Genomic DNA, 14,843 nt, shown 5'->3' with positions numbered 1-14,843 from the left:
ACGTCATTCTGACCAGGGTTGTTCACCCTAGGTCTTACATGTTCCTTACACTGTGGCTACTAACCCCAACCATAGATAGTCCTGAAACAAATTCCACTTTTTATGAGGTAAAGTGTGGGCCACTGTTGTTGGTTATTTTACCTCTTTACTCCTTTGAGGGGCCTGCCACCCAGCTCCCAAATAAATCACACATGGAGGCTTATTCTTAATTATAAATGTCCGGCCTTAGCTTGGCTTGTTTCTTGCCAGCTTTTCTTAAATTATCCTGTCTACCTTTTGCCTCGGGGCTTTTCCCTTTTCTTCCTTGTGTATATCTTACTTTCACTCTTACTCTGTGGCTGGCCCCTAACATCCTCCTCTCCTTGTTTTCTTGCTTTTTCTTCTTTCCCTCCTAGATTTCTCCTATTTATTCTCTGCCCACCAGCCCTACCCATCCTTTCTCCTGCTTCACTATTGGCCATTCAGCTCTTTTTTAGGTCATCAGGTGTTTTAGACAGGCAAAGTAACACAGCTTCACAGAGTTAAACAAATGCAACATAAAAGAATGCAACACATCTTTGCACCATTAAACAAATGTTCCACAGCATAAACAAATGTAACACATCTTAAAATAATATTCCACCACAGGCCACCAACAATGTTTCAATTTTTACATGTCAAAGGGCTGTCACTGCAACCAGGCTTATGGGATACAAAAACGGTTCGTTACTTTTGGCAGTTCAGACTTCACAGTCAAAGGAAAGTCCTTAAGTTCAGAGCACTTGCTGCTTTTGCTGAGATCTTGGGTTCACATCCCAGAGTCTACATGATTATTCAATCACTTGTTAACTTCAGTTCCAGAGGCTTCAATGATCTCTTCTGTACACCATGGGCATCAGGCACCCACACGGTATACATACATGCAGGGAGAACTTACTTACATTAAAGAAAAATAAATCTTAAAAAAAAAAATCTTTAGACAGTCTCTTGTGATTCTGTCGGTTTGAGTCAACATCCTTTAATAATAATCCCCTAATAATATAAGTATGACTTAATAAATTACAAGAGACAAAAAAACATTTGTTTTACAGTCAGAAAGACCTAGGTTGGTACCAACCTTTCTTCTTCCTCCTGTTCTTCTGTGTGTGACTGTTTTGCTTGCATGTCTATCTGTGAACCACTTGTACGCCTGGTGCCCACACAAGCCAGAGGGTGCCAGAGGCCCTAGAACTCCGAGCCAACTACAGGGTTTCCAGGGAGCTCCCAGCCAACCATGGGGTTAACAGGCAGCTCACACACTACTGTGTTACACAGGTTGGAATTATTAAATGCCCCAAACTTAAAATTGAGTTACAATTTTGAGCCACTGAGGAACCTGCCTGACTCCGTTTTGAAGGGGAGTCATTATGCTCTATTACTAAAAATAAGTTTCTATTTACTGTAAGAGCTGAATTGCTGGGGCTGGAGAGATGGCTCAGAGGTTAAGATCACTGGCTGTTCTTCCAGAGGTCCTGAGTTCAATTCCCAGCAACCACATGGTGGCTCACAACTATCAATAATGAGATCTGGTGCCCTCTTCTGGCCTGCAGGCATACACACAGGCAGAACATTGTATACATAGTATATAAATAAATGTTTAAAAAAAGCTGAATTGCTGTTTTTAAATTTTCTGGAATCTGACCTTACCCCAACCCATGACCTTGACTTGTTTTTAAGACTACCCCTACCCTTCCAACCCTCCAGAGTCATCTCTAATCACATGGTGACCACAGGATTTTTTTTTTTTTCATTTCCTTATTTCGCCATTGTCTCTCTTCTGTAAACCTGCTTTGCAACTACTTGTGATTTTACTCTTTAAAAGGAGCCCAAGAAATGGATTCAGGGCTGCTCTCTTTAATCAGGCTTAGAAGGCAGTCACTGGCCAGCTCAGCTCTTGAGTGCACCCAATAAAAATCAACCTTGCTTCAAGTTTGGCTCAAATTGTGGTAGTGGTCTTATTCTCGCCAGTGGGATTAACACCACCATGTGGGTACTGAGAATTGAACCCAAGTCCTCTGGAAGAGCAGCCAATGCTCTTAACCACTAGAGATATCTCTAGCTCCTACCTTACTTCTCCACCTTCACCTCGACCACAAAGATAGTTGAAGGACCTAACTTAAAGAAACATTTTTCCCTCAAAACTTGGGGGAAAATTAATCTCAATGAAGCCCCAAGAGTTCAGAGATATAAACTGTATAGATAAAGGATAACTTCTCTGTTTCATTTGTTTTTGAGATAAGACTCTCACTGACAGCTCAGGCTGCCCTTGAACTCACAATCTTGCTGTTTCTGCTTCTCAAGGTCTGGGATGGATTCCGGAAGAGTGAAATCAGACTAAAAGACACAAGGAGCAGCATGCCTGCCATCACATGGCTCCTTGGCAGCCAGTCACCACAAACCACCCAATATCACCGTGTCCTTTTCTTTCTAAGGGACCTAGACATGTGTTGTGAGTGTGGACAGGGTTTCTCTGTGTAGCCCTGGCTGACCTGGAACTTGCTCTGTAGACCAGACTGGCCTCAAACTCGGATGTGTGCACCACCACCGCCCCGAGGGGCTGAGACTTTAAGGGACTTTTACAATTTGTATTCAGATCATACAAACTAAAACCAGAGTGACATCCTGAGAAGCCAGACTGCTGACAACAGTCAAGGTGAAGATCCAGATGAGAGGCACACAACAACTTCTAAGATTGTTTTAGAATTTTTTTTTTTAATGTTTATGTGTGTCTGTGTGCAGGAACAGCTGTGTGGGTACCTACAGAAGCCAGAACTCAGTTACATGGGTGCTGGGAACCTCAGTCCTCTACTGGAGCGCTCTTAACCACTAAACCACCTCTCCACACAGCCCCTAACAATTGTTTTTTTTTTTAAAGAAAAGGAAAGGGATTCATCTAAAGTGCTATTCATGCTATTCACAGGCTAATTTCCACAAGGTTTTTAATTGTGTATCAGCGATGGAAAAGCAACTGTTCCCATCATTAAAATACAGACTATATTTTTTTTAAAAAAAATATATATATATATAGTCTTTAAAAAAAAAGACTTCAAGGGTAGAAAAGACAATCACAGTGTGAAAGGAAGCACATTTTTTTTCTTTTTTCTTTTTTTTTTAAAGGTTTTTCGAGAATGGGTCTCTGTGTAACAACTCTGGCTGTCCTGGAACTCACTCTGTAGACCAGGCCGGCATCAAACTCACAGAGATCCACCCGCCTCTGCCTCCCGAGTGCTGGATTAAAGGCGTGCGCCACCACCGCTGCCCAACTGAAAGCGCATTTCTTTTACGTTCTAACTAGTGCATCACACACAGCCAGGCGCTTTGTGCTCTCAGCATCGTCCACTTCCCGTTCCAGGGGCCGCTTTCGACTAGAAGGCTGGAAATAAAGCAAAGGAGAAGTGTTCAAAAGAAAAGCACGGCTTCTATCAAAACCCTGAGAGCAGTAAACTGGGGGCATGTCCCGGGAAATGGTAAGGACCAAGAATCACTAGTTGTCATGACGACTGAATCCTAATACACCTCTGATATCAAGATGCGTATCTACTCTGCCTGGTGATTTCTAACCACTAATGTATGTATGTACAGTTCTTGGTTTTTCCTTTGTTTGTGTTTTGTTTTGCCTTACAGTGACACAAAAGCAAATTCAATCTTTCCCCTGTCTAGCAAAATTCTGGGTGAGGCATGACTTAAGGCAGCCAGAGCTCCCAGCCAAGCACAGGGTTGGGAGTACCAGGGGAGCTCACACATTCTATTGTGCTACAGGGGTTTGAATTATTAAAGGAATTCCTTATTTAAAATGCCTCCAACTTAAGGTGAATTACTCAGGATGTGATCACACTATAAGCTGAAGAACATCTAAATAGAGACAACAGGCAATACCAACAGCTTCTCTTGGTCACTGTCTCTGACACTGTCTAGCTATAGCTCAGTGTTAAAGGTGTTTACCATGCACTAAGGTTCTGGTTCAACCCTCAGCACAGAGTGTGTAGGATTCCTAATCTCTCTCACAGTCTCAAGTTTTTCTGTTTTATGGAAACAACAATCTTTTATGCTATAGTTTATTTTCCTATTTATAAAACCAAGAAAGCACAGTGAGGAAAACAAAACAGGACAGGAATAAACAAGCATACCAGTTTAAACGTACAAAGAACTCTAAAAGAATAAAATTGCAATCAAGAAATCACCACAACCAAACTCATTATTTTACTCACTAACAACAACAAAAAAAAAATACTTTAAAAGAGAAAACCATCATAGACTATTTGCCCAAGTTTTTTTTTTTTTTTTTTTTTTTTTTTTGGTTTTTCGAGACAGGGTTTCTCTGTGTAGCTTTGCGCCTTTCCTGGAACTCGCTTTGGAGACCAGGCTGGCCTCGAACTCACAGAGATCGCCTGCCTCTGCCTCCCGAGTGCTGGGATTAAAGGCGTGCGCCACCACCGCCCGGCTATTTGCCCAAGTTTTACATTTTCCAAAAATTTAAATTTGTGCCTCTAATAGGGTATTCTATCTTGCCAAGCAAAAGACCTTTTGACTGACAAGCTTTGCATCTATTGCTCCAACTCGTTCAACACATCCTGCATTATTACATCTTCCAGGCTGCAGGAACACATCAAAACCAAGATAGAAACCCTGGCTCGGGCTGGAGGGTGGAAGGTGTGCCTAAGCAGCATAAGTCCCAGGTTCAATCCCAAGAATGGCCAGCAAGGAGAAAATAAGTATCTACTGCACTATACTTGTAGGGTAGAGTCACACTATGTAGACCAAGCTGGCCCGTGACTCCCAATCCTTCTGCCTCTGTTGAGATTCAATGCCCGGTCTCAGCCTCCTTCCTAAGTGCTGAGAATACATGTGTGTGTCACCAAGCCTGTCATTAAGCACCTGCCACCGCACAGAATTGTCAGTCATCAGACTTGCTCATCAGCAATTTAATTCTAGGATACAGTACAGTCATCAAAATACCTGGGCGGAGTCAGGGGCAGGGCCATCAAATTCTTTTCCTGAGCCAGGAGTAGATCCTGAAATTTTTTCTTCATGTATTCATCCTGTGAAGAGATCCAAAGGCATAGATAGGCTGCACATGAGGAGAAGCAAGCTCCTAGAGTGACAGGTAAATGCCCAAGGCTACCATCCTGACGGCAAACCTCATGCATTTGCTGAAATCTCCTTAATGAAGAGACCATGACTGTTCACTTCTGCTTCTCAGAACAGTCAGTGCTCAGTCAGCATTGGCTAAAACAAACTCAAGGGTCATGGGTTCTCAGGTGACCAGACAGCCAGGCCCCTAGCTGTGGTTCAGAACTAACCCTAACCCCTGAGGAGTCAGGAGGCCACAACGCAGAGTACTCCCAGAACCAAACCCACCCCTCCTGCCACAAATATTGCCAATGACATGTGAACAGCTAACCCAGCACCCTAGGAAAGTCCTTAAGCCCACAAAACCTCAGGCCCACATCTCCTGAGAAAAGATGGTAATAAACAGGACCAAACATTACAGGTATTCTGGGTGTATGAGGGATGATGTGATGTGTAACAAGGATGGCATCGTAAAGGGAACTCTTCCCCAATGTGCATAATTTGCTCCCATCTCCCTCAAGGTAAAATCCTGCAGGGTTCAAGGACTGGCATGCAGAAGCCCTGAGAAGCAGCCTGGCACACCTCATTTTCAGAGACATAAAACGGAATCTATCAATAAAAAGATGGACTGCAGATGGAGGCTGGAGAGGTGCTCAGAGGTTAAGAGTATGAACTGCACTTGGAGCAGACCCGAGTTTGGTTCATAGCACCCAGGTCAAGCACCTATAATTCCCATACCAGAGGATCTAACCCTCTTCTCTACACCTCAGGCACTGCACTCACACATCACACACAGCCTCACTATGTAAACCAGGAAGGCCTTGAGTCACAGAGATCTGCCTTCACCTGCCTCTTCCTGGGTCCTGGGATTCCTTTATCTCTGCACGCAGGAGGAACAGGCAGGTGGATTTTTGTGTGTCTGAAGCCATTCTGATCAACGGAATGAGTTCCGGTCTGTTTAGACTTTGCCAACATCACACACACTGGGGTCATCTTGGAAGAGGGGAATCTCAGTTGGGAATGGCCTCCATAAGATTAACCAGTGGGCACATGTGTAGGGCATTTTCTTTCTTAATGACTGAGATGGGAGGGGGGAAAAAAAAAACACCCCTAGGCAGGTGGTCCTGGGTTGTATAAGAAAGCAAGCTAGCAAGCCCTGGAGAGCAAGCCAGTAAGCAGCACCCCTCCACAGTCTCTGCCTTCAGGATCTTGCCTTGAGCTCCTGCCCTGACCTCCCTCAGTGACTGACTGTGATGTGTAAAATGAAATAAACCTCTCTCCACATTGGCTTAGTCAGTGTTTATCACAGGAATGGAGAAACCAAACAAGAACAGAAATAGTGTGCAGAGAACACAGACCCAGATTTCAAAGCCCTGTGTACTTTCCCACCACAGTTTTCTACCTCTACCATGGCGTCCAGGAGGAGAGGCTTCCAACATGAGCAATTCTGTGGAGGTGGAAATTCCGAGGACCAAAGGATGACTAATGAGTTCCTCTCTATCTACTAACAGGAAGCAGCAGCTGCTGGCATCCCTGTCTTACTAGTTACTGAGTGGCTCTCGGAGTACCTGTCTTGACAGCACCAACCTCATACACACATCCCATGGTCTTAGGATCTACTGCAGAATCACCCCTGAAGTGCACCTGCCTCTACGACCACCTGAACTGCACTGCTCTGTAGACCATGGTGCCTGACACTGTTTGAAACATGAACTCATTACCTGTGCTCTGAAGGAATGAATTCGAGAACAAATAAATCCGCAATGGAATGCCCCTGTGCTTTAGATAAGTGCTCCTAAATCCTGTGTATTAAATGCTTGGCCCCAACAAGAGTGTTGCTGGAGGATGTGGCGCCTTGAGAGGCAGACGCCACTGGAAGAAGTTATATTATTGGAAGATACCCTAGAAGGAAACTTTGGACCTCATCCTCTTCCTTTTTAAACCTTTGTGTGTATGCACAGCTTGGGCATGGGCACTCACATGTCGCGCGCGCACACACACACACACACACACACACACACTTAAAACAAATCTCACCATGTCTTCCCAGGCATGTAGGCATATGTAGCATGCATGTGGAGGTCAGATGACAGACAACCCTGGATGTTCATTCTCACCTTCCATCTTGTTTAAGGAAAGAGTCTCCTGTTGTTCATCTTGTGTACAGTCGCGCTAACTTTGAGCTACAGGGGAGCCTGGACCCCAACCTCTCAGATCCTCATGTTTGTGAACAAACACTTCATCCACTGGCATCTCTCAGAGCTTCTGCCTCTCTCTTCTCACATCAGTCATGGACCAAACCCCCAAAACTTAGCCAAAATAACCTCTCCTCTTTATGAACTGGCTTCTCTCACTCAGTGTGTTACAGTAACAGAAAGCTAATTGACACAAATATCCTCTCCTAGACATTGTTTGGTGTGGCCAGAATGACCCGAGGCTATGTGCATCATATTCACAAGCTATCAGTCAAGAGTACAGTGAAAATGAATCTCCGCTGGGCGATGGTGGCGCACGCCTTTAATCCCAGCACTCAGGAGGCAGAGCCAGGCGGATCTCTGTGAGTTAGAGGCCAGCCTGATCTACAGAGCGAAATCCAGGACAGGCACCAAACTACACGGAGAAACCTGTCTCGAAGGAAAAAAAAAAAGAGAGAGAGAGAGAGAGAGAGAGAGAAAGAAAGAAAAAAGAAAATGAATCTCAACATTAGCATAAGTTACAAGATTTTTCTGTAAATCTGTGAGAAGTCTACATCCAAAAATATTAAGGCAAGCAGGAAGGATTCTTCTATTTTTATTAAAAGTGAAATAGAGAGAGTTGGAGAGATGGCTCAGAGGTTAAGAACACTGACTACTCTTTCAGAAGTCCTGAGTTCAATTCCCAGCACCACATGGTGGCTCACAGCCATCTGTAATGAGATCTGGTGCCCTCTTCTGGCCTGCAGGGATATGTGCAGACAGAACACTGCATACATAATAAATAAATAAATCTTTTTTAAAAAAGTGAAATAAAGTGGGTCAAGACTATCCCCCCACTGGATATAGCTAATGACAAAGCAGAGAGGATTCATAGTCCCCAAACATGAGACCTTTCCACAAGTCCAAGCTTATCATCATAAGCAGACATTTAGATAGCCGTTTGTACCCTCGCCCTCCTCATCCAGGGCCCACGATGCTACTTCAGGCAAAAGGCTGAGAAGTGTCTTCACATGAGACTGGGACAGAGCTGAGCTTCACCGTTTCTTGCTTGTGAATAACAGTTTTCTTTTGAGACAAGAAGTACAAACAAAATGGGCTACACTGACTCATCCATCTCAGGCAAATACAACCCTGTTGCTAGGCTAACTGGCCAGCCGCAGGCTTTTTTTCCAAAGCTAACAGAGAAAGCCAACACAGTGGTCTGCCTCCATTTGGATCCCAGAAGCTGCCCTATTAAGGCATGTGAAAAGAGCCAAGGCGTGGGTTTCTTTTTTTCATCAGCGTTAAAGCCCACATGCAAAGATACCTTTGTTTCCAAACTCCTTGTCTCCAAGGCCTTGCTGCTTTCAGATTGTGTGGTCTTGCAAACACTGAATCATCTGACACATTTCTTCTGGGAGGAGAATGTTTCCAGGGCAATATCCAAAACACATATATCTGTCTCCCACCCCACCTCCTCCTTCTTTAAAAAATATTTTATTGCATTTTTTGTTTATTTATCTCGCGTGCATGTGTGTGGAGTCCGAGGACAACTTTTAGGAGTCAGTTCTCTCCTTCCATGTGGGTACTGGGGATCAAACTCAGGTCCTCAGGCTTGGTGCTGGACCTGGTAAGCCATGGCCCAGGCCAGCAACCCTCCTTCCGACTTGTTCTCAACCTGAGCTGGTCTGGCCAAAACTTAGGTGTTGGAGGGTTGCTGGAGAGAAAGTGGACAATCTTCCGGAGTCCCGGAAGAGTATCGGGAAGCTTGATTTTCCCAGGTGTTCCCAAAACAGAGAATCACAGATGAAAGAGCTCCAGCCACCTAGTGACGTCACCAGGCCGAGGAAACTGAGACCATAAGAAGTTCACAGAAAGTGTGGCCAAGCGGAACAGCAGAATCACACATCTACCCGAAAAGCTGCTGGGTACTCGGGTTGATTAATTCCGAGCCAACAATTAATCTCCCCAAGTCACAGACGCTCTTACTCTGGCAGCAGCTTTGAATGAGCTTGGCACAAAAATCTGACATCAACAGGGACGTGTGAACACAGACATCATGCAAACTGAAAGGGTGCAGGTGACAGCCCGCACCGAGGCACGCTTGCTCACCAGAACAAGAGTGGGGACCCTTTCAAACACAACCACCTGGCTCAGGAAGTGACTGGGTTCCTCAGGGAGACTGCTTCCTGGACCTGCCCAGTTTTCTTGATGGAAGGTGAAAAAAACGGCTGGACCATAGCCCAGCCACTCCACTTGGTAGAGGAGAGCAGAAAAAGGAGACAGCTGGGCACTGAGGAAGACCAAGCTCGCAGAGGGTTACACAGCCACACGGCAATGTCGGGCAGCCAAATGGAATCAGAACCGACATGAAGTGAGCTTGTTCATCCAGGAGCTACGGAGTTGCATGGAAAGAGCTGACAGCAATAAAATATTAAACAATAAAAATTAAAAAAAAAAAAACATGAACACATACTCATTCATCCTCCTCCTCCCATCCTCCCCCTCTACTCCTCCCTCTCTCCTCCTCCACATGTATGTGCATCCTGATTGAAAACAACTACACACACACATATATCCTTACGTAAATGAACCCAACAACACGGAGACAGTGTGTGACCCTTAGCCCAACCTCACGCAGTTCAGGCTCCCTGAATTTTAGGCAAACATGCATTACCTCATACACCCACCTGTAGCCAGGGATGACTCAAGGCTTCCTCAGTGGTAAACCTAGTCTTTGGATCCACAACAACAGTTTCTTGACAAGGTCCAGAGCTAAGGCAGCAAGAGAATTGGAGAAATCATAATGAAAGAATGGATACATTCCACCTGCATTTCTAAACCATGCCAGAACTACAGGCCACCAGCCTGAAGGAGAGCAGCATGAATCCAGCTGATTTGGTGACAGAGCCTCTAGGTCGCCCTCTCTGAATGCAGAGGATAGGGACCTTGGGAACAAGGACGTATCCCATCTCTCCTGCTGGACATCACACCTTTTGGCTCCTTGCTCCCTGTCTTGCCGCTGGACTCGAGTTCAAGCTAATTAAAACTAAACTTCTACCCAGCTCTGAGATACTCAGAATGGACCACAAATTCTGCATCCCATTGCTTGCCGGTGAGAGACCAGAGAGGGGTTCCTTCTGGGATGTCAGAATAAAGCTCAACCCACAGGCCAGCAACAACCAAAGGCTGTCTTGCGGCTGCAGCAATATTCTTCTTTGAAGCCTGATATTTAACATAATCACCTATGTTATATTATTGGACACGTGGTTTTCATCTACTTTTTCTCCTGGCAGTTGCAAAGTTGCACTTTTAAATTAAAAAACATAGGGATTGGGGATTTAGCTCAGCGGTAGAGCGCTGCCTAGCAAGCACAAGTCCTGGTTCGGTCCTCAGCTCCAAGAAAAAAAAAAAAAAAAAAAACAAAACAAGATTTAATAAATTAAAAAATACAGATAGCCGGCGGTGGTAGTGCATGCTTTAATCCCAGCACTCGGAGGCAGAGGCAGGCGGATCTCTATGAGTTCAAGGCCAGCCCGGTCTACAGAGTGAGTTCCAGGAAAGCACAAAGCTACACAGAGAAAACCCTGTCTCGAAAAACCAAAAAAAAAAAAAAAAAATACAGATAACTGACAACATTGAAGTTTTACATTCTTCTTACTCAAAGAATGTTTGTTATTAAAGTTATTTTGCACACTGGAATGGGTAGCAGACCTTGTGTGTATTACATTAAACCTCACACAAAACCTTGATTGTCAGAGTTATTGATCACCGTTTACAATAAAGAAAATAGAGACTCAAAAAAGTTAAATAACTTGCCAAAGGTCACAAAACTAACCAACAGCAGACCTGGGACTTAAGCCCAGGCTCTTAATAATGTCCTCTTCTTTCAAAAGGTACAAAGCAACGGACAAAACAGACGAGAGAACAACACTGAGTCTGAGAAGAAACTCCACCAACAGAACACCACATTTCAGTAAAGATGCATCTGTAACCCTTCTGTATCCATACCTTCTCTGAAACATCTTCCAGACTTCAGGAATAAGTTGTATTTTCCACTGGTGATCTGATCCTTCAGTGACACTTGAGTCTTATGCTCAGAGAAAGGTGGATACCCACTAAGGCTTAACATTGGTAGAGAAAGAAAGGAAAAAAAAAATCAAGTGGCATTCTCAGTGGCATTTGGATACACAGTTTCTTCTTAAGCATTGAGAAAATCAACTTTTCCTGAATCAATGATTTAAAAATGACCTATATCAAACAGAAGCTCTCTACCAGACACAGGTACAGTTTCATCTGACCTCATTCAACCACACTGTAAAACAAAGAAAATTTTTCCTACCAGATGAAAAGAATAACTCCTAAGCTCCAGCAGTCCACAGCACGGCTGTACCAGCAGTCCCATTGGAGACAAGGACCTCAGAGCCAGGTAGGTAGCGTACACATAAAGTTCTCATCAGAGAGGTCTCCCCAGAATCTTGGACTGTCCAAAATCAGTGATCTAAAATTACAAATAAACAAATGATATCTAAACATAATCATAGTCAACCATTCCTAAGAGACATGGAAACTGGAATACCTATTACACAGACACCTCCATTAACCCAAATGTACAATTTCATGTCTGGCAAGCATTTATTTTGGTTAAAAGAAAATCCTGGGCTAGGAACCTGAGAACCAAGGTTTTTCCAATTTACCTATCATCATTATAACCTTACAAAAACTGCAGAACCCTGCCACAAACACACTAGGACTCTTAATACATATAATATAATTTGACTACACAATGGAACATCTGGAAAGCTTGGGGGTGGGGGCAGATGCACTGTTGTCATCCTCGAGTTTTATGTTTTGGGTTTTCATGTTGGTTTTTGTCTTGTAATTGTAACCGGAGATTCTCGAGTGAGGCTAGGCTGAGAAGAAAGGCAGGATCCATGATCAATGGTCCTTCCCTTTCTCCTCTGCACACAGAGTGGCTTGTATACCCCGGAGCTCAGGAAAGTGCTCGTTAGACCTCAGCAATAGCTGTTAAGTATGGGAAGTACAGATTCCCAACCTTTGGATAGTCCTCTGTTTTTATGTACGACAGTTTGGACAGAAATCACAGCGGTGCAGCAGAGACGGTGGGAGTGTTCACCTTGATAAGGCAGTCCTCTTCTTGAGATGACAAAAGAACATTCTTGGCTTTAAGTCCCTGTGTATAATCCATTTTCGTGAAGTACTGTAAAGGAGAGAGGCAGGAAACACTGGTTTATTCCACACACATGTGAGGACAGTTACCAACACCTAACTCCTCAAAGACAGAGCTGGACCAGGGCTGAGCACTTAGAAATTCATGTTACAGAAAAATCTTTAGACAAGGTTTCTCTGTGTAGCCTTGTTTGTTCTGGAACTCACTCTCTAGACCAGGCTGGCTTCAAACTCACAGATCATTAAAAAATGAACTGTGAAGCCAAGCAGGGTGGTGTGTGCCTGTAATCTAAGCACTTGGGAGGTGAAGGCAAAAGATCAGGAGTTCAAAGCTAGGCTGGACTACAGAGCGAAGTTAAGGTTAGCCTATGCTACATGAAACCCTACCTCAAAAAAAAAAAACCTTACAGATGACTTGTGGGCTACGGATATGGGTCGTGTGTGTGTGTGTGTGTGTGTGTGTGTGTGTGTGTGTGTGTGTGTGTGTGTGTGTGTGTAGGTTGATACACAGGGCCCTTGTTCTATCCCAGCACTGTGAAAAGAAAGGAAAATATAAGTGAGGAAGGTTGTGATTGGGATCTAGGATTGAGGGAAAAGAAATATTTTTTTTATAATGTTTCTTTTATTTTTAATTATGTATGCGGGAGTTTTATGTGCATGTGAGTGCTGCTCATTTAGACAAGGGTATCAACACCTGGAGTTGGAGTTACAGTGTTGTGAACCATGCTCCAGTCCGCTGCAAAACTAGTACTGCACTTAACTGCTGGGCCACTCCTCTAAAAAAAATTCTCATCCAAAACTTTGACTGGGCATGGATCTGTTGAAACATTAAGAAGATAAGCTCAGATAAGCAAAGCTAGGAAAATCCCCTCAGGCCTCACTCAGTACAATAACTGTTCCAAATACGGCTACCACTCCCTTCCCCACAGAGGGTTTCTCTGTATAACAGTCCTGGCTGTCCTGGAACTCACAGAGATCCACCTGCTCTGCCTCCAAGTGCTGGGATTAAAGGCGTGTGCCACCATCGCCCACTCCACGCTATTCCTTCAATGGATGGCTTTCAAGAGAACAAACTTTGGTATGGTGGTGCACGCTTTTAACCTCTGCACTCGGAAGGCAAAGAGAGGCAGATCTCTGAGTCAAGGCCAAATCTTCTCTACATAGATTCTAGGACAGCTAGGGCCACAGAGAAAGACCCTGTCAGCAGAGGAGAGAAAGGAGAGAGGAAAGTCAGAGGCAAGGAGGGGAGGAAGGAGGGAGAGAGACACTGACTAACCTACCAAACCTTGGGAGGTAATTACCACCACAAACCTGGGACAGAGTGTGAGCACATGCCGGCACCTGCACATCATCGGTGTGCTGCATTTCGTATTATTGAACCACAGAAGAACAAATTATCTGTCTCAATCATCCCAACTGGTCAGCTTGCTTTCAATCCCACCTTTACACCCAAGACATGGCCCACAAGGATCGGGTAGGTGCAAAAATCAATGCCACTCCAGAAAACCCTCCAAGTCAAAGGCACAGACGGGGTTGTGTGGATTCTGTTTTTCTGTGATACGAGGGGATGAAACCTGGGGCTTCGAAAATGCTAGGCACTCTACCTCTAAAGTACCTTCCATTTTGATTTTGAAACAAGCTCTCTCTACATTGCTGAGCTGGCTTTGAACTCTAGATGCCTGCCTTAACTCCCACGTAGCTGGGATACCAGGCTGCACCACCAGGTCTGGTGGTGTATTCATTTCCTTAGTTCCTTCCTTACTGTAGCCTCTCACACTCAAAGCAGAAGCTTGATCATCTGAGTCATGGGGGCAGAGATTTTATTTAATTTATTTATTTATTTACTTACTTTATCTACCTAGAGAGAACAACAACACAGAACCTCTTGAATTTCAACCCTCAGTCCCTGGGTCCTGGCCTAACACCAGAGGGCTCCTCTCACCTGCACGGCTAAAAGCATCTGGTAGAAATACAGCTTGCAGGTTGCTTCCTTCAGGCGTTTGTTCCCCACCACCCTGTCAAACAGCTCTCCTCCTTCCATCCTGAAACACAAACAAGTGGGACCTTCATTCGTGGAGGCTCAGCACAAATGAAATAAACTCCTCTAGCCCAGCAAAATGGGGGAGGGGGAGGGGTGTGAGTCAATGAGCCCTTGCCCACATGGGAGAGGCCCGGCCTGGAACTCCTTCACAGAACTTTTAAAATGAATGAGCTTGGCTGGGCGTGATGGGGTACGCCTTTCATCCCAGCACTCAGGCAGATCTCAGAGAGTTCAAGGCCAGCGTGTTTGGGCTACATAGCAAGCCCCAGGCTGGCCGTGGATATGTGATACCCTGTCTCAAAATATAAATAAATAAGAATCCTCTTGAGGGCTGGAGAAACAGCTCAGTT

The 14,843-nt window shown here is 44.6% G+C and overlaps 1 pseudogene; it reads right to left on the bottom strand.

Moving 5' to 3' along the window:
- Positions 1 to 3,205: 3,205 nt before the first annotated feature.
- Positions 3,206 to 14,843, bottom strand: part of LOC114682910 — a 33,052-nt pseudogene continuing 21,414 nt past the window's right edge.

Source organism: Peromyscus leucopus, chromosome 23 (genome assembly GCF_004664715.2).
Source record: "Peromyscus leucopus breed LL Stock chromosome 23, UCI_PerLeu_2.1, whole genome shotgun sequence".
NCBI classification, from domain to species: Eukaryota; Metazoa; Chordata; class Mammalia; order Rodentia; family Cricetidae; genus Peromyscus; species Peromyscus leucopus.
Note: the sequence above shows the minus strand (reverse complement) of the source record. Positions and strands in the feature narration are given on the sequence as shown.